General features: G+C 37.4%; 1 long non-coding RNA gene across 2 annotated transcripts in view; it reads right to left on the bottom strand.

The window, feature by feature from the left end:
• Window positions 1-25,704, bottom strand: part of LOC124417622 — a 118,875-nt gene that overhangs the window by 38,684 nt on the left and 54,487 nt on the right. Inside the window, exon 3 of one of the 2 annotated variants that reach the window (XR_006934378.1) lies at window positions 25,217-25,406. The exons of the other annotated variant lie outside the window; for it this stretch is intronic. This is a non-coding gene — a long non-coding RNA (uncharacterized LOC124417622). Of the gene's footprint in view, window positions 1-25,216; window positions 25,407-25,704 lie in introns of those variants that run through there. 2 annotated transcript variants of the gene reach the window in all.

The raw sequence follows: 25,704 nt of genomic DNA, 5'->3' as shown, positions 1-25,704 counted from the left end.
TATTAAAAAAACTTGAGAATAAAAGCAGAAGGTCTATATACACCTGCCTATTTAAAGTGTGATTACTTGACACAGGATATGGGATTTCCTTTCAGATGTGCCACAGAAGCAAAACAAAGAGGAATACTAATAATGAAATAAACAGCAGATACAGTATAATGTAGATTTTTCTTTTTGGGACCCTCATTTATACTAGATAATTTGCAATTAATACTTTATGAAAATTGCCTGTTTTGTATGCATGAGCAGACAAAAAGCTTCCTAAGAGCATCATTGTTTCCTTAACGAAAGATACAATGCCAGTGACATTATCAGCATTATACACTTGAACCACAGTTGGTGAAGACGACATCTTCTATAGCGTGCTGTCATGCATTTAGGACTAAATCTTATTGCAGCAAGTGGATGTTTTGCCACTGAATTCAAAAGGATACAGATTTGGCCCTCATTACTTGCCTCCATTTCTCCATCTAATTAAAGCATTTGAATGCTGACAGGTCACTGGAATGAATGCCCAATTAATTACTGATTTGTTCATCATAGCCACAGTCTGAATGCCATGAGTTTATATGTTAGATTCAAAATGATTCCTCCTTGGATATAAGCTGTGCTCTACACAATCTTTGTGTGTGTGTGTGAGTAAGGAAAAAAAAACCAAAATAAATGAATTTTAAAAAGCGTGTTAACTTTGTACACTTGATATATCATGGAGATAAGAGCTTTTTGTATAGTCTATGCAATGTGCATATCTTCTAAGTACAAGGTACATGTTGTACAGTATGTTTTCTTCTAGTGAAATTAACAAATATGCAAATTACAAGGGATGCCAAAGCACTAAAGAAACATCTGCTAACCACAGGAAAAAGTAATAATAATGATAATAGATAAGGAAAAACAAATGTAAGTTTTGTATGAGGTGAATTTTCTTCCAGCTGTGCTCTCCTACAAACGAAATATGATAGAGCCTCAAACAGGTTCAGAAAGTAATTTTTAAGTATCAAAAATCAAACTTATCACAATGTGTTTCCTTCATTTCTGTTATTTGTAAGTCCTTTAGGAATGTATCCACCAGCAGGGCGTAGAAAGTACAATTGATTGTATAGAATAGTTTAAAATGTGAATTTATGCTTATTAGGAACAACTGCCAGAAAACAAATCTACAAGAAGATTTTTTGAAAGCAGGCCTTACCCCAAGGCTGTCTCCCTAGACTTTTCCCTAACAGCGTGAGTGGGAGAGCTCTAAGGTCCCAGAAGCAGTCTGTTTGAAGACCTGTCCCCCATCATGGACTCAACAGCCAACATCTCCCATCATGTGGCTGCCAAGGAAATGGGTGAACGACCTTGCTAATGATAGGGAAGACAGTGAGACTCCCTTGGAATTGTTTCAGCCACCTCCAGACATTAGGTTTCACTGACTCAAGTGCAATTCAAAATATATACCACCAAGTTTAGCAAAAACAATGCTTCAGTTGGCATCATGACAGACAGCTTACAACGACCAAGGAGTTTTCTTTGTAGATTTATTTGTATGATGGATCAATGTCAAGATGCCTTTAGATATTTATATTTGGAAAGATTGTATTATCCTTATTACACAATGTCAAGATGTTGACTACAGTGAGCAGAACATGGGTGAATGCAACACTGACCTTGTAGACTGTTCCACAAATTGGAAGTCAACAATCACCATTTAGAAGTAGAAATTGGATAAACCCTGTGGCTAAATGATTATGACATTCCAACTCTTTCATTTTAGCAGTATTTCATCTTCAACACTGATAGCAAAACATTCTTTTGTCTTCTTTGTGACTTTCACATGCGATAACAATAGAATGAGCTAACTGCCAGTAATCGTGTGTTATGTATGGATGTGCATATTATCACCTTCCTATCTCTCCCTTCTTCTGTCCTTACTTTTCAAGGAAGTTTAATTATCATTTAGTGAAACCCTGCTCCAGAATAAAAGCTGTATAAACTTTCTCTCAGGCAGTCTGTGTGGTTAGTCCCTGCATGTAAAAACATGGCAACAATTTGGGTGTCATTGAAAATATCTTCTCTGCTATTTCCCTTCTCCATAATATCTATCAACATATGCATAGTTCTAATCATATTCCCAGTGGTTCTATCTACTGTTAGGATGAAGGTAATACAAGCTCATCTCCAGAAATCTCTGACAATTAAATTTTACTTCGTTCCATCTCAAGGAAAGTGTATATTGTACCTGAGATGCTACTTGAAGAAATGGTGCAGAGTAGTTTGTAGTCCTCCAAAAGATCTAATAACATTTAATATGTTACATCTTAAAATAAGTGCAAAATATTACCTTGCTCATTCTGCAGATGACAAATGACTTTAAGTACATAATGTACACAGCAGAGAATTTCTTTCAGCCATATTCATTCATTGCCTAAATAGTGTGTGAGACATCTGTGAATACTCAACTACTTTATAGTTTTGACTAATACTAGAGTAGTAGACACATACTGAGCTGGAGTGAAATACAGACAGACTGACTTTTGCTTTTCTTGCAGATGTATGGGCTTTTCCGTCTTATTCCAATAAGCAAAGAAACTAAGTAAGTATTACATTACAATACAGGTCAGAGACTTCAACAAGTTTTGCTTTGTAAAAGCACTAGAAATAGTGCTAGTGAAACATGGATAAAGCACTAATATGGAAGAAATGTGCTTTCCCACAGTTATGTGAGCTGCTATTAGCTAGTATGACTTTTTGAAATGTTAGAAGATTATTATTATTATTGACACCAAAGTGTCTACATCCTATATGAAACACTTTTTCCTTTATCTGAAGAAAGAATATGAAGAATATAATTACCTCCAGACAATTAAAAATTTACAGGACATGCCTAAAAATATGCGGAATTTGGAAACTCTTCATCAATTTCTCTTCAAGAACAGTTCAGTAAGTCTGGATTGTAGTGGATCAACACCATAACATTTATTGCACTTTAACTGAGAAATAAAAAATTCTTAAGTCTTTCCGAATAAAGATTTTTTTCTAACTGTGGAAATATGGATTGGATGAAGTTATAGTGGATATGGAACATTTAAAGTTTTAATCAAGCCTGCTTGATATCTTTTAAAATCATTCTTTGTTCTTGCCCAACCTAAGATTAGGAGAACAAGTGCATAAGGATTATGGAAGACCCTTTGAACAGAACTGCTAAACGAACCTTACAAAAAATAAAGAAAAAAATCCCATTTTTGCCTCACTCCCCAGCCAGTTTTAGAAATGCTGTGAATTCAGACATTTTGGAAACATTTCAGCTTCTCTTCCCAAATGTTAAGGTACTTATCCACATTTTTTGGTTTGTTCCTATTAAATGCGAAACAGACATTTCCTCTATCTCCATTTATAAATCTGTAATCACTCTTACATTATTTGTTAATTCTGTAACCACTTTTTTATTGGATTTGGACTAGGAGACTAGTCTGTGTCTAAGAAGACCTAAGCATTACAATTACAAAAGTGCAGTTTAGTTCAGTTAGAATATTCCAAAAATATTCAATATTTTTTTTATGTTGAATGAACAACAGTAGTCAAAACATCTTAGGATCCATAAGGAGCAAGAATATGGAAAATATTATTGTACATAAATAATTGCACAATATTTTTAGGATCCATAAGGATCCATAAGGAGCGAGAATATGGAAAATATTATTGTGCATAAATCAATGATACAGCTTCAAATTAATACTGGATTCAGTGTTTGGAATTTGAGCTTTGAATGAGGAAAATAAGAAGGAAAATGAAAACAGTCAGAATATATAGTAAAACAATGTGAAGTGGGATAATAAATGCAGACAATGTCTGTTTAGTGGAAGGACTACCTAAAAAATATGTTACATAATAAATGGCATGCTATGGTATACATGGAAGAAGAAACTTCTGTTTACCCTTATTGTAGTACAAATAAGGAGACATTAAATGAAACTTTAAAAATTGGCAATACTAAACTGCTAGAAATGTCAACTTTTCAACATAACCTTAGTTTGGAAACTTGATTATTACAAGGTTATACTGAAAAGTTCAGAATGGAAGTTCTACATATTAAAAATAAAGAAAAGGTAATGGAAAGGAAGTGGGTTTAAGCATAGTATGAACAATGTTTTGGCAAAAGGGTTTCAAAAGGAAATACTTGTCTTGGGAAGAATTATTCTGTATTTGCTTGTTGTAGGCAGTATTTCTGCAGCTTCTTTAAAGCTAAAACCAATGCGTGGAAATATCTTGCTTTTGTTTTATTTTTCTTTCCACTATGATAATTCCCATGAGGCCATACTTCCTCAGTGTATCAAATCTTTCCAAGCTTGGTGGGTTTTACTTAAAATCTGACCAAGTTGGTGTAACAACTGATCATTAAAATATGAGGAAAATTTACTCAGCTTTCATAAAATGGGAAGAGGTAAAATATTCTTTCTTGGAAACAATGGCCATATGATTTACTAGTTCTAATGCAAGGGAAGAAAACTGGAACTAGGTGAAATTATATTGATTTCATTGACTTGTGGCTGCTTCTAAACAGCACTTGATTCAGCATAATACCCTTCACATAGTTTCTTGAGGAACTCATATCATAAAAAATTAAGACTGTTTTTTGAATCTATAGTAAATTGACTTCAACAGGATTGCATGCTTTTCTAAAATTTTGAGTTTAAATTCTTGTGAACTGATGAATATTTACAGGTAGTAGAGATGCAATGAAGGAAAAAGAGAAATTAAAATCTCTATTCACTGTTGACTGACTTTGTAGACCCTTTCTTCTTCATGTTACTTTTTCTGTTGGAACTGTAATCATTAACATAAATTAATTTATATATAAATAGAAGTACCTACATTTAACAGTTCACAATTTGCATACGTACTTAAACAGAAAAGTACTTATGAGACTGCAGAAGCTATGGAAAGAAGCCTGACTAACCTGAAGTATATACACTAAGCTGTTCAAAGGATACAAGACACAATGTTCTTGACAAACTGGACGGTGCTTACAGAAACCATTTACATTCATTTTTATTCTATTGATTTTACAGAGGTAATCACAGACTTTACTATCATATTCACAGAAATCTTTGAAAAGTTTACTAATTTCACATTATCATAGAATCATAATCAAGCTAAAACCCCTTAAAATCTGTCCCCCTCTTCATTCTCTCCAGCACTGAAAAATAAACATGCAAAAGTACCAAATGAGAAATTAAATGGGGATTTACTTGATCCTTTTGATCATTTTGATTCTCATAAACATTTTTCTTTTGCATGTACAGTCTAAAAAAAAAAACAGTCTAGGAAAGCTTAGGAAAACTTTTTCATTGAATGATATTCTAATGGAAGTTAAAGTAAATCAGCATTATTTTGTGACTGATTTTTTTTTCTGACTAATTTCCTCACTTCTCAGCAGGTGAGCGCTATTGCCAGTTAGAGACTTACAGTGTTCAGCATCCATTCTGATGCAAACTTTAAAAAGGCAAGTCTCTTGCTGGCTGGGGACAATGAAGTCATTAATCAAAATCACTCTCCATCTCCACTGATGATGGAAAAAAAAGTCTGCCTACTATCATGGTGTAAAACTAAACTAGAATCACTGGGCTATGTCTTCAGAAAAGGAGGTAATATAGAACAAGTTCTAGGAAAAATGATTGGAAAGGAAGTACATCTCTGAACCTCAGGATCCTGGGGTGGACTTTTGGCTTCATGGTAATTTAAAGTAGCTTTAAGGCCACTTTGAGATACTGTTAATAACAAGAGGCACAGAAAGCTTTCTGATAGTGGAGAATACTTAGGGCACAGCAACTTGTGGTGAGTTCTTGTCCAGAAGGCAATATCATCTAACTTTGCTGAAGTGGATCTTGCAATGAGATAAATGGAAAAAACCACCAACTGTGTATTACTACAGTATTCCTGTACATCAGAGAAATCCTCATATAGATGACTAAGCTGACTTTAAGTCTGCTTTGTGCTGCTACTGTTGCACAGAACACCACGGATCTGGCATAAATATTCTGAGGAAATAATCCTGAACTCTTCAAAATGTTTTAACTTCTAAGAGACGTGAAAGTCTACTCACATGTTATTGTTCTCATACAGCTTCTTCCCTAAGACTGGTCAATTGGATCTTAAGTTGCCTATCACAGCAGCTATCATGGAAAATACCAGTGAGACCAACAGCAAATAATCAATAGCCAGCAACCGAGACTCTCTGCAGAATATCCCTATCCACAGTAGGAATAATATGCACACGAGTAGCACGAGGAAGAAAAAAACAAGTTTAAAGGCATTACCCCTTCTTCATCTGTCCCCTCTCTAACTTAAATGAGTTTCCTGAAAAGTTTTAATGTATGCCAAAACACTGACTTGCCTAGGTGAGATTTTTTGTTATGTTTTCTGTATGCTGAGTACTTCTAAATAGGAGATATAGAGTATGATGAAGCTGCCAGGCAGACTCACCAAGTTTTGCAGAGCTTAAACTTTCTTTGATTAAGCCTACCAACCAAACCAACCAACCTTTTTTAAATCTCCAGAAAGCAAAGAACAGTGGATTGGCAGCCTGCTGAGAAGTTATTTCACCACCGTGCTAACCCTGAAATATGATGACAGTTTTAATGCCAGTGCTGTGAATTATTTCAGGGGTAATTCTTTTAACGGAGGCTTGGGTGGGGGCTGAAGTGGCCAAAATATATGAACTCCTTTACAGTACTGTTTGAGGAAAGGTATCTATACTTTTCAGTCTATATTCTGACTTGTGTATAAATGGTTAAGTCATGAAGTGATATATATTAACACACAATGAAATAACATGCTCAGTTTGATAAGGCCATGGGAAAACAATGACAAATACATGAAACCAGAAGTATTCTCCAAAAGGTCAGTAAATTCTTAGCAGATTACTCCATAGCATAGCTGTACCAAAACAAAAAACAATGCATCAAATCCACTTCTGGGAATGAGTCCTGAAATGCAGATCTCACTGAAGTCACAGAGATATGCAAGGCCCACCACCTCTTAAGATATGACCTTGAATTTTAAATCAAGTCTTTCATTTCACTTGCAAGCGCTAATACAAAAACCAAACAAACCAAACAAACAACAACAACAACAAAAAAAAAAACAAAACAAAAGCAAAAAGGAAAATGATGGTTTAGCCCCTCAAAATTTCCTTTAAGAGAATACCTCAGGCTTGACAGTTTTATCCTTGGTATAGGAGAGTAGTGACTATAAGAAGAGTTGAATCTAATCCAAAATACTTGATTAATTGAAAAAGCAAACACAGTAGTGCAGGCAATTACTAATACCACCTCTGAAAATAATCATGTTGAGCAATGAGTAATGTGGCAAAATGGCTGTCTCCTCTGTGTCAGATTTTAATCTGTGGTTTAAGGATCACACCAAAAGAGTTAACAGGCTCAAAAAACATATTGCTTTAAGCCTCTTTCTTAATCTGCAGTTTATGACTTTTTTGACTATGAAGATTGGATCTTTTCCAAAGTATGTGACCTATATTTTTCTCATGCTTTCACATGGCTAGCTCATATTTGGTTTCTGTGGGTTTTTTTTTTGTTTTTTTGTTTTTTTTTGTGTGTGTGTGTGTGTGTGTTTGTGTGTGTGCTTGTTTCTGTATTTTCATTTCCTCCAAATGTATTTTCTTGCATATATGATTTTCTCATTTGAATGAAAAAAGCCACTTAAAAAATCATGGGACACTCATGAGAAATATCATTTCTATTCATTGTATGTAACATACAAATGCACATACAAGTTACTGAAGGAAGAAAAAACAAAGATCAGCTGTGAAGAACTGTAGAAGGACTCTACAAGACTGAGGCATAACACTGCAGATGAATTTGGAGCAGATGAATAAGTGATGCACTTGGGATAAAACAAACCAAACTGTATAAATGCAGTGAAGGGCTCTGAACTGGCTAATACAACCTGGCTATGAGATCCTGGATTTATAAGAATGAAAAAGTCAATTCAGTGCCCAGTAATCAAAAAACGAATACTGAAAATGGATCTATTAGGATAGCACGATAGAAACCAGTGAACATCATTAGCAGGTATGTTACTCTACTGTTCATCGGCATCTTGAATACTGTGTGCGTTTCTGGTCCCTACACCTCAACAAAGACATAGTGAAGCTGTAAAAGTTTCAGAGAAAGGTGATAAGAGTGACCAAAGTTATGGAACAGTTTCTATACTGGGAATGATTAATTAGCCTGGCATTTTTCAGCCTGGAAAGGAATTGCCTAGCTGGGGGATACTACAACAGCTGATAAAATAATGAGTGACAGAGAGTGATTAACCAGGGAATGATCATTCCTTGACTTTTCAAATAGAAGAATAAAGAGGTTTTGAAGGAAATAAGCACATGGCCAGTTAATAATGCCAAAATGAGATGGTTCTTCAGGCTGCACAGAGTTAGTCTGTGAAATTCCTTCTGAGGTTTGTGAATTCCAGAAATTTTACATGGGTTTAGGAAGCAACAGTGACTATCTTTTTAGTATATGTTTAAAGAAGATGCATCCAAAATAGATCATCATACGGAAAGATTCCATCTCTGAGCTACAAGCTGTTAGAGATTATAAGAGTATTCTGAGGAACGCCTTCTTCATGGTATCACAGACACAGACATTAGTCTGTGTTTGTACTAATCATATATCAGCCTCTTTTCAGCTGCCATGAACACTCTCAAGGATACCAAGCATATTAGCACAAATGGCTTTTAGTCAGATGCAGTAAAGACATGCTCACATTTTAAAGAGTTAATACACAAATGTCAATATTAATAGAAATATATTTTGTCAGGTTCTCAGAGCTATATTTTGAATGTCAGCAGCTCTAAAACGCTTTCTGGGTATTCTGCTAATGATCTTTTGAAAATAAGGTTAAATGACGAATCCAATAATGCTTTTGCTTCCTGTTTCTTTGCCAGTTTTTGATCCACCAAAAGGCTTATCTGTCACTACCTGTTTATCAAGTTTACTTAATAACTTCTCACAGAATGACTTTATCACAAGCTTTCTGAAAGACTAGATACATTACATCCAAAAATTCCTCTGTACACAGTGCTTTATTAATTGGAATAAACAAATCTATTGTGTTAGAGAAGTCAGCAGTAATTCATTGCTTTAATTGACAAAAGCTACTGTAAACAAAGATTAATATCAGGAGTTTGTCATAATTCAAATTCATATGATCTTCTCAGATTTTCCCATTCTGTGTTCAGCAAAGGCATCCCATCCTTGCTAACTTCCTCAGGTATAGGTAGAGCAGTTTACAGGTACTAGTTTGTATGAAAGCCATGTGATTATTCTGTTCTACACTGTGCAACTTCTGCTCCAAAACTGTTAGCACCATCATGTGAAGAGGAAATGTGAGAATGTTAACACTGAGCTTCAAAGCTGAATGTTCATAAATTCACATGCCAGTACATAGACAACAACAAATCTGACCTTTCTGAGCCAGAGGCTATAAACTTCTATAAAAAGACAATAGGAAGCTTTGTCGCAGCTGATTGCAGCAGCACAGAGATAATCTCAGGTTCTTCTGTCTATAAGCACAAGAAATACTGAGCTGTTAGCCCATTGAGGGAGATCTGAATGTAAGATAAGTCAATTGATTAGTGGGTGATGGAAGAGATAAGTAAATGGGAAGGACTGAGGGTCAAGCACAGATAACTGATATTTTTGTTCTTAACTTCCTTGTGCAATTATTATTTTTTTCATCCAAAATACAAATAAGAAACAAGCATACCACTTCCTTCAACACTTTCCTTCTGACCTTTTTTTTACATAATTCACATTAAAGTCATAGCAGCATATTTAAAAATAATTCTTTTTGGCCACAGAAGAAGTAGAAAAAGAAATGGAATTACTCTTGTCACAATAAATAATCCCCAACACAAACAGCAATAACTACACAAAAGGGCAAAAAAAGCAAACAATGTTCATTAGGAACTGGCTCGTTATGATGTAGACTGTTAATGTGGGGATTTCACAGGACAAAAGTCAAAGCTGTACCACTGCTGTTAATCTGCCCCAGTGAGAATTGCCACACAATTCACAGTGCAAGAGAGATCAGAAGCAGACATCCCGGGATACTTAGAAAACAATTTTTCAGCTTCAATAGTCAGTCTGACAAAATGACAACAAAGCAGGGAGGAAACTCAGTCCTTAAATGAAAACTATATTGTTGCAGGTCATGCAATCTCTCTTGGCCTCCATGTAGGTGAAAGTTTTCAGGTGGGGAATGGCATGGGCTTGTTGGAAGAGTCCATCTTTTCTGCTTTGCCTTGTGGCATCTTCTCCAGGGTGAGGTAGCACGGCTAGGGCTGGCAGACAAGCTGGTTGTGACTGAGGTAGCCACCCTGCTGAGATACATCCATCCCTCAAAGCATTCACAGTGCTAATATTCCACTTCTGTGACAAATGCAAACTGGGCTGTCCCATTCAAACACATCAGTGTCATTAGCAGATGTGGGCTGATTGGCATATGGCATTCAGCAGCTCTTTCTTCTGCCTTCCCTGCCCCAGTCACACCTGGGTTTGTTGCTGTGAATCTGTTCTAAAATGTAGCGTGCAGGAGTGCAATAACTTTCTAGCACTCAATTTCCAAAAGCAGGATTACATTAACTGCAATCCCACCTATCCTGGGAGCCTGCTAGAAGTATGCAAGGCCTCGAACTGCTATGTGAAGCAGATTTCTTGTTCCTGAGTACTTTCTTAGCAGGAGGGAACCAGATCATCTATGAGAAACAACCAAAATTTCTGCAAATAAACGTCAGCATTTCAGTACCTTCACTAATAATATTAAAATTATTATTATTTTAAATGATAGTGAACAGCAATACTGAATACATTTTATCTGGAAATTGGAAGTTATTTCATTTTATAGGAATACAAAAGTAGTGATACTTATTTGCACAAAACTTCATTTTGTCAAGTATCATTTTTATTAAAGGGATTTGGCATATAACTGGAGGAAAGTTTCATGTAAAGTGATCCTTCCAAGAACTGAGTAATGAGCAGTGTAGGAATTTCTTGTATGTATCTAGGAATCTGATGGATTTATCATCCATTATTTTTTTTCTAATATCATTTCTGATGCGTTTATTTTTCTGGCCTCTTAGAATCTTCTGCCAATTAATTCTACTACTTTGTGGAGAATAATCATGTTTTTCTCATCTGTTTTAAATCTGGCATAGAATATATTCTGTAGGTGACCATTTGTACTTCTATTATAAAACATAATGCTTCTACTCTCTTTTTCCAAATGGACTTCTAGAGTGCTGCTGGTGTTTTAGGCTATAAAGCCCCTCTTTGTAAATAAGCTACTCCATCCTACCGATTTTTGCTGTTAATATTCTCCTCTCTCCTATTTTTTTTCTAAATTTCACAAAATCTACTATTAAGCTAAACTGTATTCACTACTCAGGATTAGATTTTTTTGCCTTTTTGACTGCTTCTCATCATTGAACTAATGTTTGCAGAAAACCATACTCAACTCCAACATTACATTACTGAGTTAGTTCATAGTAGCAGTGGGAGTAGTAGTAGTAAGTTCATAGCAGTAGTTCATAGCTCATTATTCCATGCCACATGTACATTACTTTGTCAAGGTCATTTAATTTCAGTTGACGTTGACCAGTCAATATGCAAAAAGTCTTCTGAAATACTTTGCCATTAGTAACACTTTTGAGTGTCCTGAGTTATTCTGTGTCACTGATGCACTTTGTCACCTGAGTGTGCTTTCTGTTTGAGGTCATTTATTAAGACACTGGATAACACTCATACCACGGACTCTTGAGAACTCCAATGTTAATAGCTTTCCATTGTGAGAACTGACCATTTATTCCCACCTACTTTTTCCTCTCTTTAGACCAATTATTAATGCATGAAAGGGCCTTCTCTCTTACTCACAAAGCTTAATTTCTTCAGAAATCTCTTTTAAAGGGACCTCATTGAATACTTTTCCAAAATGTAAGTACAGAATCATTGGGTCACCATCACCCATAACCATTATGACTCCTCAGAGAACTTTCATTGATCTGTGAGAGTGGACTCCCTTTCACAAAAGCCCAATTGATTCTTCCTGTGATATTTACATTATATTTATATAGGTGTCTAATAATTTTCTACTTTACTGTTGTTTCTTTTATTTACCTGCTTCAGAGGTCAGAGTCTGGTCTGTAGCTCCCTGAATCAACTATGAAGCATTTTTTCAATGACCGGGGACTCAACAACTGTCTTCTACTTCCCTAGAACTGAGGCTTATAAAATGATACTTCACATACACCTCAGTTAATAGTTCATTGTTTTCATGTTTATGTGTCTTTAGGACTCTTGGGCAAACACTGTCAGAACCTTTAATGTTGTGGTCAAATCATACAATATCTGTCCGCTCCTGAACCCAAAATATCCTATCATTTTTAATGACCCAAAATGGAGAATCTTGGCCGCATTCAGACCTGCATGTTTGATATACTACTAAGATACATGGTAGTTCTGGCAAAATGATGTGTGGAGTTTAGTTTCCACTTCTCAATCTAGAAGTATTTCACTTGGATGCATTACTTTCCCTGCCTTGCATAGAACAGTAGTTGTCATTTTCACTTAATTGGCAAGTAACACCATTTCTCATGGTATGTTTCCTACACATCATAGAAATACATCTGAAGGCATTTGGTTAGTATATCTTTCTTTTTGATTGGTAAGAAAGTATAGTACAATTCCTATATTTTCCTTCCATATATTTTCCTAAGTATCACTGCTTTGCAAATAATTAAGCTCCTGTTTCATTCGATGGCTTACAAAATTCAGACTGCAAAATTCAGACTGCAAACCTTTCTGTTGTACTTTGAGGATACTAAAGACAAATGCTGAGCACATGGAAAATGTGTTGTTTCAGAACCTTCATCTGCATCAATAGCCTTTTTCAGAAAGCAGAAACTAAACTCCCTGGTGGTGGTCACTGCAAAAGAAGTGTTGAAGGGAAAGCGGATGACTGAGAAAATTTGGAGGCCAAGAGCAAGAAATGGCCACCAGCATCACAGGAAGTAAAAGGAAAGATGAAAGGTTTCCAGCTAGTGATATCTTTAATGTATATTTGTTTACTGTTGAAAACCCACTACATGTATATTTGCAGGGAACAATGCATTACAATATAAAAAATTAATATAAAACTACATTTAAATAACTAATGTGTTGGCACCAGAACTGATGCAGACCCAGGAGGAATGTGGTTCCCTTGTTAAAGTAAGTTCATTAGCATAAGAAGCACAAATCTGAAGGGCAGGAAGGGAGGAGAGTTCCCATGTTAATAAATATTTACTTCATGATTCTTGAATGACAGAAATCAACAAAAGCCAGGAAACAGAAAGTTCCAGCAAGCGCTCCAACCTTAACTGAGAAATGAAATCAGAAGCTTGAACCCAAATTTTGATTTTCTTGATTTTTTTCTTAATATGAGTCACAAAATGTAAATCCCTCTTGGTTTTCCCTGCAAAGTTTGATTTCACAAGTTAGCAAGAATGGCTTCAACCATCTAGTTCTACTTCGACTACAACGAGGTTAGAATTTTTTCTTGTTTTGTATTTTTTTTCCCATAAGAAGAGAAAAAAAGCAGAAAATTTGTTTTCAGTAGCATTACTTTATATATATTTTTAGCATCTATTATTCTAAAAGGAACCCAGAAGTTTAGTATGCTCAGACAAACTGTCTCATACACTCCTGAAATACAGTTAGCAGTCAAATACCTGATGCTACAGACTTTAAGCAAGGCTAAATAAATAAATAAATAAATAAAACTAATCAAATTAAATAGGTGAAAGGTACCAACATGACATCATTGACGTGTTGTAAATACTGATTTGAAGGAGATACAGGGAAATGAGTTCTAACAATGAAATAGCAAAACCAAAACTGTTAGCCCTTTTGTTGGGAGCACTCTCAATAACACCGATCAAGCTATCTCCTACTTCACCTTTGAGCCCAAATTAAAACAAACTCAGAGATGGAAGGTACTTGGGAGGAGAAAAAACCTCATTAGTTACCTTGCTTATGACACCAGTTCCACAAATTGAGTTATATTTAGGGAATTTGTTAAATGACACAAAACTGAATTACACCACATTATGGAGATTGTAGGGATTTGGTCTTGCTGCATTGCATAGCCATTACTACTGGACACACAAGTCTGTACTGGCTCCAATGGGCTGAGGGGTGAAACCTTTCTGAGAGCAGGTTGTGGGTCAGGTAAAACAGGGGTTATTCCCCCTTAGCCAGCAGTCCCCAGGCCCATTTTTTCACCATTCCTCTCTCACACAGGGAAGGAGAAGTTAGTTGCCATCTACGCCCAGTGAGAATGTGGATACACGTGCTGCCATGGCCTTTCAGAGTCTCTCTTGTGATCAGGTCCATGGCTGGTTTGTGCAGGCAGAATAAGTCAAACCCACACTTTTTGGGCTTTCCAGCATTTGCTCTTTATCAGCTTGCATGCTGTAAATGAAAGGATGCCTCTCAGCCCTTGAGCTAACTGCTGTGAGGGAATTTAATAAAATGACTGTAAAGGGAAGTGGTAAAACACATTTTTCAGCTGAAAAGTGGAGAATAAGAAACATGGAAGCCCGTGCAATCTGATTAGTGGCTCTGTGAGCTTCTGCGTGCTCTGTGTTCAATAGGGAAATAGAAACTGGGTCTGCTTCTAAAATAAACATTAAACCCCTTCAAAGTACAGCTCTAAGATAGATTTTCTTCTTTAATGCCTATTCCTTCATAACTCCACTGAAGACCAGCATCTGCTGTCTGTTTTTGCAGCCTACACTGACGCAATAATATCTAAGACTGTTTTTTGCGATCCAAATTTCCCTACCATCTGGGAGGCAGTCACCTTTTGAGAGAGCAGAGCTGTCTGCATTTGAAAGGTTGCCGCTTTGATCCATAACCCCTCCTGGTGAAGGTGGGCCAAGCTGCCCTGTGGATGCGCATACTGAGGGCAAGTCTGGCCCAGTACCTCTCAGGTCAGGTTCGCACTGGGAAAATAAAGCTGGAAATAAACATGTGGAGAAATGTTCGGTTGCCATTACTTGCAGCTGCTGGCAATTTTAAAGCAATCTGAAGGAGAGTGGGCTCTGACACATGTGTAGGCTTGCTGAAATAAGAAGGCTGCTGCCACCAAACACGCAATGCCTGGGAGAGCTGGGTGCATCGTACCCAGCCAGACAAGGGTGCCCCGATTGTCACCAAAGCAGCATCACAGTTTAACCCCACCCAAACTCACCCAGATAAAGGATCCTACAGACAACAAGGGCAAGTCCTACCTGGGAATATATCTGCACCAGAAGGAAAAGAAAAAAAGCCACCGCATCTTTAAATAACTGCATGAGGTAGATAAAGAGTTGGAGCTGTGCCAAGGTAAAAGTTGTAAAACTGGATTGATTTTTTGCTACAGCTTGCTAAGGGCTCCCCAGAGCCAGGATGCAATGCTCAAATATAATAATTGATAGCCTGAAAAAATATTTCTGATAAGTGCGCAACTGTAACACGGAGACCTGCCTGAGATGAAGCAAGCCTTTGTGTCCCAGCTAACCTGAGCGGTGGGGTGACCCAGATCTGCAGCTCCCTACCCTGATTACAGCCGCATCCTTCAGCCAGAGAGAAAATGGGCCCGGGTTCTGAACACGGCATTTTGTTAAATGCTGTTGTGGAAAAGTAATTACCCGACAGCCAGACCAGTGCGTGCAAAGAGGGAGAGCTCCGGGGGCGGAGGGAATTCACATTCATTAATAGCACCCGGCGGTCCCAAAGGGCAGAGGAGTTAGTGCTAATCTAACCTCTTTTCAGCCTTCACCTTGGTGGAGTGACCACCTCAAGCGCTGTGTATGTGTGTATAAATTGCTCGGGATTCAATTGAACGCATTAAGTTTTAAAAGGGATGTAAGTGCAAATTTTCAATAGCTTCTGAAAGGGGATAATTTATTAGCTCTGAGTAAATTAAAATCTCAAGCAGGGGTAAAGACTTTAGAGATTACTTTAATACATTTTATATGCTTTCAACAGCAACGTTCCTTTAAATGGTCCAAAAATCAGCTAATTTTGTCCTATTTAGTAAATTACCTCCTAAGGCTGTAATGTTACAGATTACAATTGCTAAAAAAAGTTATGCCTTATCAAAGTGGAATAAACTGCACTTTATAGGTTTAAATATAGCATTTTTTTTGTTTTCATAATTCAGGCTGGTAAAAACGTTGTGTTAAAATGGTGGAAAGGAGTATATCTTTTATTCTCTTTTTAGGTCAGACGGTAATGCAACAGAATGTCATCGCTACGTCTCCTATATGCCATAGTAGCAATTTAGAGTCTATTTTGTCTTTGAGACCAGACGCATGATCAAATTACTCTGGTTAACTGTTGCCATGCATCAGCTCAGTCTCAATAACAGCCTGTGCAAACGCTCTTAGCCCATGGTATATTCAGAGTAATTTGGCATAGGTTCGCCCCTTTTCACTGTGGACTAATGTATGTCCCGTTATCTCGTGTTTGTGGTGGACAGTTGCCACAGCCTAGCTGATGTGCAGTAATTTTGCTTGCTGAGACTATTTGATTATGCCTAAGCCTAGAATTTGCCTATGAAACTGCTGGTTTCCAGGTTTAACGTCTCTTTGGGGAAGATGGCAGGAAAAGCATTGGCTCTGAATGCAAGTCCTCTACATCCATCCTTTACACAGTCAACAAGCTGCCTTTCAAAGTTGTTTCCTTTATGGCAAAAAATAACATGCTGCCTGCTCAGCAGAGAGGCTGGATTGGCTTCAGGCAGCTTTAGAGTTATCAGCATCTGACAAGCCAACGACTAAACTTTAAAGCTAGAAATCAGTTTAAATAGGGGGGGGGAAAGACTTGATTCTGGTTCAGAATTACAGTTCTTGCAAACCACAAGAATCAGCTGTTATGTACATTACTGCCTGAGATGTTGTTTCTGCTGCGGGTGAATGTGGCTGTGATAGTAAATTTAAGAGTGTTAGAGGTGGTACCAGAACCAGGCTGTCCATTTCAGAAAATCTGAATGTTCTGATATGTTTTGTTTAGCCCTGAGTCATTCAGTACTTTTCAAACAGTTCCTGGGCAGAATTTGGGAATTAACAGAGGCCACTTCTGGGGGTTTGGCTCTGGCCAGCCTATCTCAGAAGATAAGGGAGTGTGAATGAGTATCACTCTGTGCTAGATTTTCTCAGTGCAGAAAATGGCCTCAAGATCATTTATTTTATCAATATTGATGCAGCCAGCACTCAAAGAGGTGGTAAACTGATAAGTAGTTGGTGAGGAGTAAGTGATTTCAAAGACTGGTGAAGATAAGAATTTGCCAGTAAGGTATGGTAGGGTAAGAAACAGAGCACAGTGAATGGGGAGAAGGGAGGTAGCATGGACAGATAATAAGGATATAATTAGATTTTAAAAGAAGAAAGAGTCTGGAGCAGAATTAAGAAAAATTTTACTGAAGATGAGAGTTAAAGGGAAGACGTTAATAGTCTAAACTACAAAATAAGTTACTAGTTGTTATTGACTAAGAAGAGGAAAATAAAAATGAAAAGATACATTCTTGTGCAGGATTTATTTAATTGCATCGAATGGGCCAATCTACTCCACGGTCTTTGGACTGATATTCAGATTCATACTTCTATGTGGATATGTACGTGCAACAATGCTTAAAACTTAAATACATAATGTTCATGATTTTGGGGATCTGGTCTATTAGGATCTTTAGGAATTTAAAGGACTGTAAAGCTTTTTCTCATGGTGGAATTGTGGAGAAGGTGGGGACAGAAATAGTGCAGCAACTGTTTTACACTGCTCAGGAAAGTGGTTGTTAACATCTGCCCATGGTTTTCTAGGTGGCATTGTCTGTATTTGTCACATGTGCAATACAATGGCTGTATTAGGGTTCAGAAGGTCTACATCATTTAAATTGTTTGTTGTTTCTGTAACAAATTTGTCCATTACCCCAGTAAGCCTAACATCCAGGACAGGCCTGAGTAAAAAGTAAGCATTCAGTGGGATTCAAACTCTAGACCTGTCCAATGCCAATCCTGAAGTACAGAGAAAATCCTGACCCTAAACATCATCTTGCTTACTATAAAATACCTGAAGAGCTCCCTGCAAGAGCAGACCAGATGCAACTTTACCTGTTGGTAAAGAGGTATCCTTGTGCCTGGTTGTTCCATAAGAATGGAGAGGTGAATTTTGAAACAACAGATCAACAGTGCCTTGAGCTCTGGAACTAATGAAATCTGATTTTCTGTGAATCTGTATCTAGTCTGATGGATCTTTGTTTCTAGGAAGGTGCCAGAACTGACAGAAGCTTTTGACTTATTTGGTCAGTTATGAAGTCACACTTCATTGCATGTTCTCCACCTGAGAAGGTGCAACATCAAAACATTTAGGGGTATCCTCACCTCTACCCTGATCCCTATAAATCTGTAAGAACTGGAGCGTCTCTTAGATCTCACCCCTGTCAAGTTTCTTGTAGCCAGTGAGGTCAGAGTTTAGACAGGGGATCCAAGCAGGGACAGGAATTGTCATGCAGCCAAAACATGAACTTAACGGTGATGGCAAGTGGTTTTGACATAAGAATTGCTGTGCTGGGCTTGTCCAGGGCTGAGTCTACATTTATATCTTAGCTCAACTTTCCAGAATCTTTTACTGGTACACTGGTAACTACTTGGTCAGAAAGTGATCTGTCATTAGAGGAGGTTAATGTGCAAAAGCACTAGCTATATAACCTTTTCTTGAAAAACTCATTTTTCACCTCCTTATCTCATGTCTTTTAATGATTTTCACAAACATTTTTGAATCTCTATATTTTTCTGCTACGCATTTTTCTTTTTTTTGAGAGAATAGCTCTTGAAAAGATGGTTTGCCCACTAATCCTATGCCACTGTCATATACCAACGTTATAGAAATTTACGTATCATTGCTTTCTTTTCTTCTTTGATGCCTTCTAGGATGCCAAACTTCTTTCAGCAAACAACACAGCAGCAAACACCACTTTTCACTTTCAGAAGGTACTTTCATTAACTTATACTTACTTCTCTTTAAATTCATCCCTCTTTAAACTCAGAGCTCTCTGTAGTTCAAATTATTCCTTTTTCCACAAACTTTAACCTGCATTCATTGAATTTCACCTGCTACCATGCTGTCCTTTCACCTCACTTTCTTCTCTTCTGGAGACATTCATAAACTTCTTTAATGTTTTGCTATCTTTGTTCCATCCCTAAGCATGGTCAGCTCAGTGTTCACACAGCTTTTTCATAACACTAACATACAAAACAATATGAGAGGCATGCAACTTTGGAGTATTCCCCCGAAGAAGAACTTTCAGAAAATCCAAATGCTTTTGATCAATGCTTTTTTTTTTTTTTTTTTTTTTTTTTGTCTCAGATTTTACTGAGGCACTTAAGTAATCCTTGAAGAAAAGAGTGATAGGTTGTCTATTAACAAATCACACTATTTTGTCCCAGTTGTACTGTAGCTAGCAAAGGGTTTTACACATTAGCATTTCAATCAGTGAAGGTCCTTGGCATAATATGGTCCTTCATAATATGAAGGTCCTTCATAATATGACTAACTTTAGAGACAGAAGTTGTGCCTTTGAAGACAATATCCTATTTACAGGATTTAAATTGGGCATGTGGTGAAGCCAGGACCACCAAGCTGCAGGCCGTAGGCAGTGAGCATTTCCTAATGAGTAGAAAATATTGACTTTGTTTTTTTCTTTTAATGTGAAAGATCGAGTCTTTTTTCTGGTAGCTGCCCCAGATCATTCTTGAATCTGTTAGAGATTCAGTAATGATGGGTGTTTCTGACAGCCAGCAACATCAGGACTCTGCAGGACTAGAACCAAAACTGAGTTTTGCTTCTGCCACAGCAGCTGAAAGCCTCTGCAGCACCAGACAGGCAGGGGAAGGAAGACATGCTGATGGGGGCCGTGGGGCCTGCCGAACTGGTCTTGTAGCTGCTGCTGCTTTTGGGAAAGCCAGGGCAGTCCTTGAGCCAATACTTTGCTAAATCCTTTCTAACACCTTGTCCCTTTCCATCTTCCTGGGTTCAACCCTCTTTCTTTTCTTTCACAATTTTTATTTTACTAGGTTTGATTTTTATGACCCAATTGGTTTTTCTCAGTGTAGTTAGTGCTGTATTGCCTCATAGAGTCAGACCCGAGCACTTCTCATGGTGTCCTTCCAATCGTCTCCTTCAGTGCTTCCTTTCTTAGCTTTCTCCTCTTTCCCCAGATCTTCCCAAATCTTTCCCATCTCTATTTTTTGTGGTACTTTTAAGTTCTCTGGCAACCTGGCTCTTGCTTTTGGGAGCTAGTTGCTGCCTTTAGATCTCATGCAATGTACTTTCAAGGGTCAGAGGCATCCTGGAATGTAGTGTGGACTTTTGACCCCATAAAATCAAGTGATTGAAAGAAAGTAGTGGCCCCATAAAAATCACTAAATCTTAGGAGATACTAGAATATGCTTTTATGAAGGACAGGAGCATTGAAGACACAACACTCCAATACAGGAAACTGGAGACTGAGTCTGCAGAGTGAAGATCTGGTCCTTTTATTTATTTTTTACTCAAGTTTGCTCTAATTTCTAGCTGGGATTTATCTGCGGCAATGCACATTTAATATTGACCCTTTCAAAATTATTCACTGCCCATTTTTCACACTTGTTTTATGAAACAGTCAAAACATTTTCACTCCTGCTCTGAAGAATTTTTGGATCTGTAAATAGCAACATTTATTTTTATCTTCTATCAACTATTAGAAGCCTTCAAGCTGGGACACATATTGTGCACTGGCTGCAAGAAATACTGAAGCACAGAAATGCTAAATGTACCTACTGTTTCAAGAGACAGAGCCTACCATTTCAAATGTCCTTGTGCAAGAATCTTTCTCATGGTCATGGTCACTGGGGACATATCTGAATAGTAAAGACAAAGGGTGAAATCTCATTAATTTCAGTGGGGTCAGGGTTTCAACCAATTTGCTTCTTCCTACAAATGTAACCTTGCCAGTACTTTTAATGTGTTGCTTTAAACACATTCAAATCTGACACAACTTGTTCTTCCAGAATTTTTCCCAGATGTTTGTGTATGTTGTAATCTCTCTAAAAAGGTGCTATGTTAATAACTCCAACAGTTTTGATTTTTGAAAGTAGCATCTAATTTTAGAAAACCATTAGATAACTTAGACTGAAATATTCTCCGAGTAAGTGGCACTTTATAAATCATTCTCTATAGATGGATGATTTAAATATAAATTTCTGATTTTAGTTTTATTTGCCTAAGGGTGGAGAATACCATGAAAAACAAATTGATATCTTTATGAACAATGAAATGAAATCCATCCAGTTGAAATATTTTGAAAATTCTCCTATAGGATGGTGTAAAATACAGTTTATTTGTGTAGTGCTGCTTACTGAGGATGCATAGCATATAAGCAAATACTGTAGTTTTTATCCAGATGACCTGATTCTCAAATTCCAAACACTGAGGACTGGAAAGCAAGGAAAGGGCTAAAGATAAATTTCTATAAAAAATCTGCATTTATTTGAGTTATGGATGAATAAAATATAGGGCACATAAATGTGACAGTACCTTCTAGGTTAGTAGATTGCACAATCTGGACTTTCACAGCTACAGTATTTTCTCATGCATGTGTTACACTAAGAATACTAAAAATACCTAGATTTAAAAGACAGAGCTGACAGAACATCTAAGTAGTGATGAAATACTCAGATACACTTGAATTTAGATCTTCCAAAGAAGTCTCTTGAAACTAAATAAAAAGGCCTCTGTTCTCTACTCAATTGGATTTAAATCAGAGGAAAATTATTGATGTGAAATCTTAGCTATATGGACGCCCATGGCAAAGTTCAGCAGGCTGGGTGGTGACAAGGTTGATTTGAAAGAGCCTTTAAAATTTTGAGCCCAATCATAACACTATGTCTATGTAATTTTGTCTTTGAGAAGATATTATTAAAGATAAATAGTAAGGCTGCAGAGGTATTTTGAATGCTTCTACTTTTGATGTCCTGTTTAGTAGGGGCTGGAAAAGCAAAAGCTAAACTTTGGTTTCCCGCATTAATACAGCCAAAGCCATGACCAGATGAAGTCCATTTGAATATCCCCACATTGCTACAAAAACAAACAAACAAACAAAAAAAGGCCAGAGAATGGCTTAGACACTGGAATCCTGATTTTCTGTTGTGCTGGCTTATGCCATTACTTCTGCCACATTTTCAGAAGGCTTTGCACCCTCAGTCAACCCTATCGTGCTAGATCCTGCAGCATGTCGTGGCATAACGCCCAGCAGCCTCATTAGCTCCAGCACAACCCTGTCTAATGTCAGTCTTTGAACTGAAATAAAGAAGCTTTGGTGTCACTGGGACATTGGATGGAACCTAGAGGAGAGCCAGGGTCAAGAGCTGTTACTTCACAAGTCTCCATTGACACTCGATGGAATTAGTCTGAAGCAATGTGTAAGCAAATCCGTTGGTGCCACATGGATTACACTTTCCAGGTGAATACATTTTTTTGCCTACCTTCAGATTCACAACTAAAATGAATAATATTTTGATTGTCTGAAGACTTAGTACACATGATGTGAAAGAAGTGTGTTCTAAGTTTTTAAGAGTTTTTTTTATAATGTAGTTCCACATCCTGTAAATATCCAGTAGTATGAAAAGTCAACAAACGTGTCATGCTGTTAGGATATCATCTAGAACAGGTTAAAAGGTGCTTAGATGGTAAAAGATGTCCATGGTTGTCATTACTGTGGGACAGTTCTTAAACAAGTAGCGCTGAGAAACAAGAGCACTCAAAGCTGGTCAGGGCCCCAAGTTCCCTTAGGAATCATGATCCCTTCATAAGTTTGCCATTCCTACCTTTTACTGAGTCTCAGACACTGATGACATAGCAGTGTAGTTATACTCACTGTGTTACATTAATTCATGCTTGCTAATAAGCACCAAACACTATGTGAATTTTTAATGCAGAACACTTTCAATAACATCACTAATAACTTTCTGTTCAGTACAGGCAAGTAAAGCTCCACCTGTGTTATTTATGCTTAGGATTAGATTTCATCTCACATAACTTCAGCTGTCAAGTTTAAGCCGCACACCACAGACTCCCTTTGTAGTCACTGGAAAGAGATAGGCATCTCCAAAGGGTGATTCCTTCTATCTCTCTTCGATACCTGTCTTCAGATGGGATGAATCACCCTCTAGAGGTGCCTTTCTCTCCTCATTGTCTAGAGAGGGAGTCAAGCTGACTCTTACTTATAGACATCTAATAGAGGCTTCTAACTCATAGATAGCAAAAGTGAAATGAATCCCACCTTCAGCACACTGTACTGTAAGTAGTTCTCTGCTTGGAGCAAAGAGGATTGAAGGAAGATTTCTCTAAGTGCAAATATGGTTTTGTTGCTACTGGTAGGAATGCTTTGCTTTCTTCTCTTGCCTCTCTGAGATGCTGACAGCTCTGATGTTAATAACGGAGCACCAGTCGGGCTCCAGCGATTTTCAGAAAAAAGGCAAGTTATGTAATTTTTTGAGGTAATAGCTGCAGTCTGGGAAGAATTGGCCTGAAACTGTCTGAAGCTGAGACAATCTTCCATATTAAAGAGTTTAATTTCAGGATAATATTGCCATGCCTTGAATTTATTTTTTTAAAATCCAACTTATTTCATTTGTTGTGTTAAATCTCTCCATTTGTTCACAGTATTCTTAATTAGGTCAATTTGAAAATTTCAGCATATCATTTTCAAGTGTGAATTTAGGGAGAGAAAGTTTTGCCATCTCTACACTCATACTTCAGTTTTGGAAAGCACCCCACATATCTTTGTGTGGTGATAGAATAACATTTAATGAATCAGACAAGGAATTTTTGACATTGACAGATAGAATGGCTGCAGGATCTATCAGCCCACGCTTTCACAACATTTATCCATGGCCTGGTTTCATCCATGTAAGTCTGTGTATACGTAAAAAAATGCAATTTCATTTGAGAAATTGCTTCAAACAGATATACGTAGACCAGTCTTGAAAGGACAGAAAGACATCTTATGATGTTGGCAAGACTTCTGATTTAATCATTTTGCCACTCTTGGTATTTTTAATGCCTCAGCTTCAAAAATCCCGTTATTACCTGATAACCGCTGCTTTTACTAAGGGTAAAAAAAATAAAAAGACATTCCTAATGGTCTGGACTGTGGAGAAAAGTTCAAAAATATGAACTGTAAAAGCTCAAGAAGGTGGCAAGTGAAAAGAAGCAATTAATGTAACACTTAATAACTTCCAGGGGCCTGACAAATTCCCCAACCTTTTCGGCTGAAGTGAGACACAGGACTGTGTGGTCAAACTTGTACCTGCTTAATGGGTCAGACTAAATGCTCTGCATCCCTCTAGGCATAGATCCTTTCCAAGACAGAGATCTTGCTGGATGGCTAAACCTGAACAGGACTTCGTGAGGCTTAATATGGGGTTTACTCTGCTTTGAAATAAGGTCTTTGAATGAGAGTTTAAAAAGAAAGAGGAGTTCTCCATCCTGAACATGGCTGTTGCAGAGGGATGAATTTCATCCTGAAAGAAAACAATCAAACCAAAAATCTTTCTGAAAGAAAGAAAATTATACAGCTCTTTGCAGTGTCTAAATTTAGATGCCTAAATGAAATGTCTGAGGTAGGAACTTAGTCTCGTAGGGTTTCCTATTCAGTCAATAAAAAGTGAAAGGCAGTGCTGTAAAGCACCTTAGTGAAGTTTCTGCTTTAAACTGGCTACAGATAAAGTCTGTTCCCCTGAGTAAGTCCCCTCATAGTGTCCTGCAGGTCCTGGTAGGTACCACAATGCAGATCTGATGTTGAGTCCTATTCTTGGTAATATTAATTACACAAGAGTCACTGACATGGGACTGTGCAAATGACCCGGGGAAACAGTGTCCCAAGATCTGTGTGGATATGACCGTGCCCTGCAGTAACACTGCTTCTTGCTCAAGAAACTAATGGGGGTGGTTTTGCTCCAGGCAATTGTATGGAATTAGTGAATGTGAAGAGAAAGTGAAAGTTTGGAAAAAGCCCATTGTCCTCAGTTTGTACATTATGGAACATATATGGTAGAAAAAAAAATAGTGCTTAGAGTAACTTTATAACAGGCCAGTACCTTCATCTAGGATCTTGAGGGGCTGTCTGGGACTGTGCTGAGTCCAAGCGTTCCTCCAGGACTGCAAGGCGGAATCTCTTCTCCAGTGAGACAGCTGCCATTCACATACTGCCACAAGCAGCTGTGAGCTTGGAAGTTTAGGAAGTTCAGGTGCTCATTTTGAGAATGAACATAAGTTTTGATAGTTCTCCTTTACAGAAAAAAAAAAAAAAAAAATCAAGTTTTTCAGGAAAAACTGATCAAGTTGCATTTACGCTGTACTACAGAATAAATACAGGTTCCTTGTATTCCTTGTATTCTTTGGCACTGGTGCTAGTATGTAAACTTAGTAAAGCCCCGTCTGTATTAGATTGGCTTTACTGTACAGAAGATCAGGCCCCGAGTTCTGCAAGATACAGTTTTGCAGATATTGGGTTAGAAACAGTCAGGTAAGCTTAGTGACTGCTGCTTTTAGATTAAGCAGTCCAAAATCTGTGTTTGGTTCGGAA

Source organism: Gallus gallus, chromosome 1, assembly GCF_016699485.2.
Source record: "Gallus gallus isolate bGalGal1 chromosome 1, bGalGal1.mat.broiler.GRCg7b, whole genome shotgun sequence".
NCBI lineage: Eukaryota > Metazoa > Chordata > Aves > Galliformes > Phasianidae > Gallus > Gallus gallus.
The sequence above is the reverse complement of the archived record's forward strand: the minus strand, read 5'-3'. Positions and strand labels throughout refer to the sequence as shown.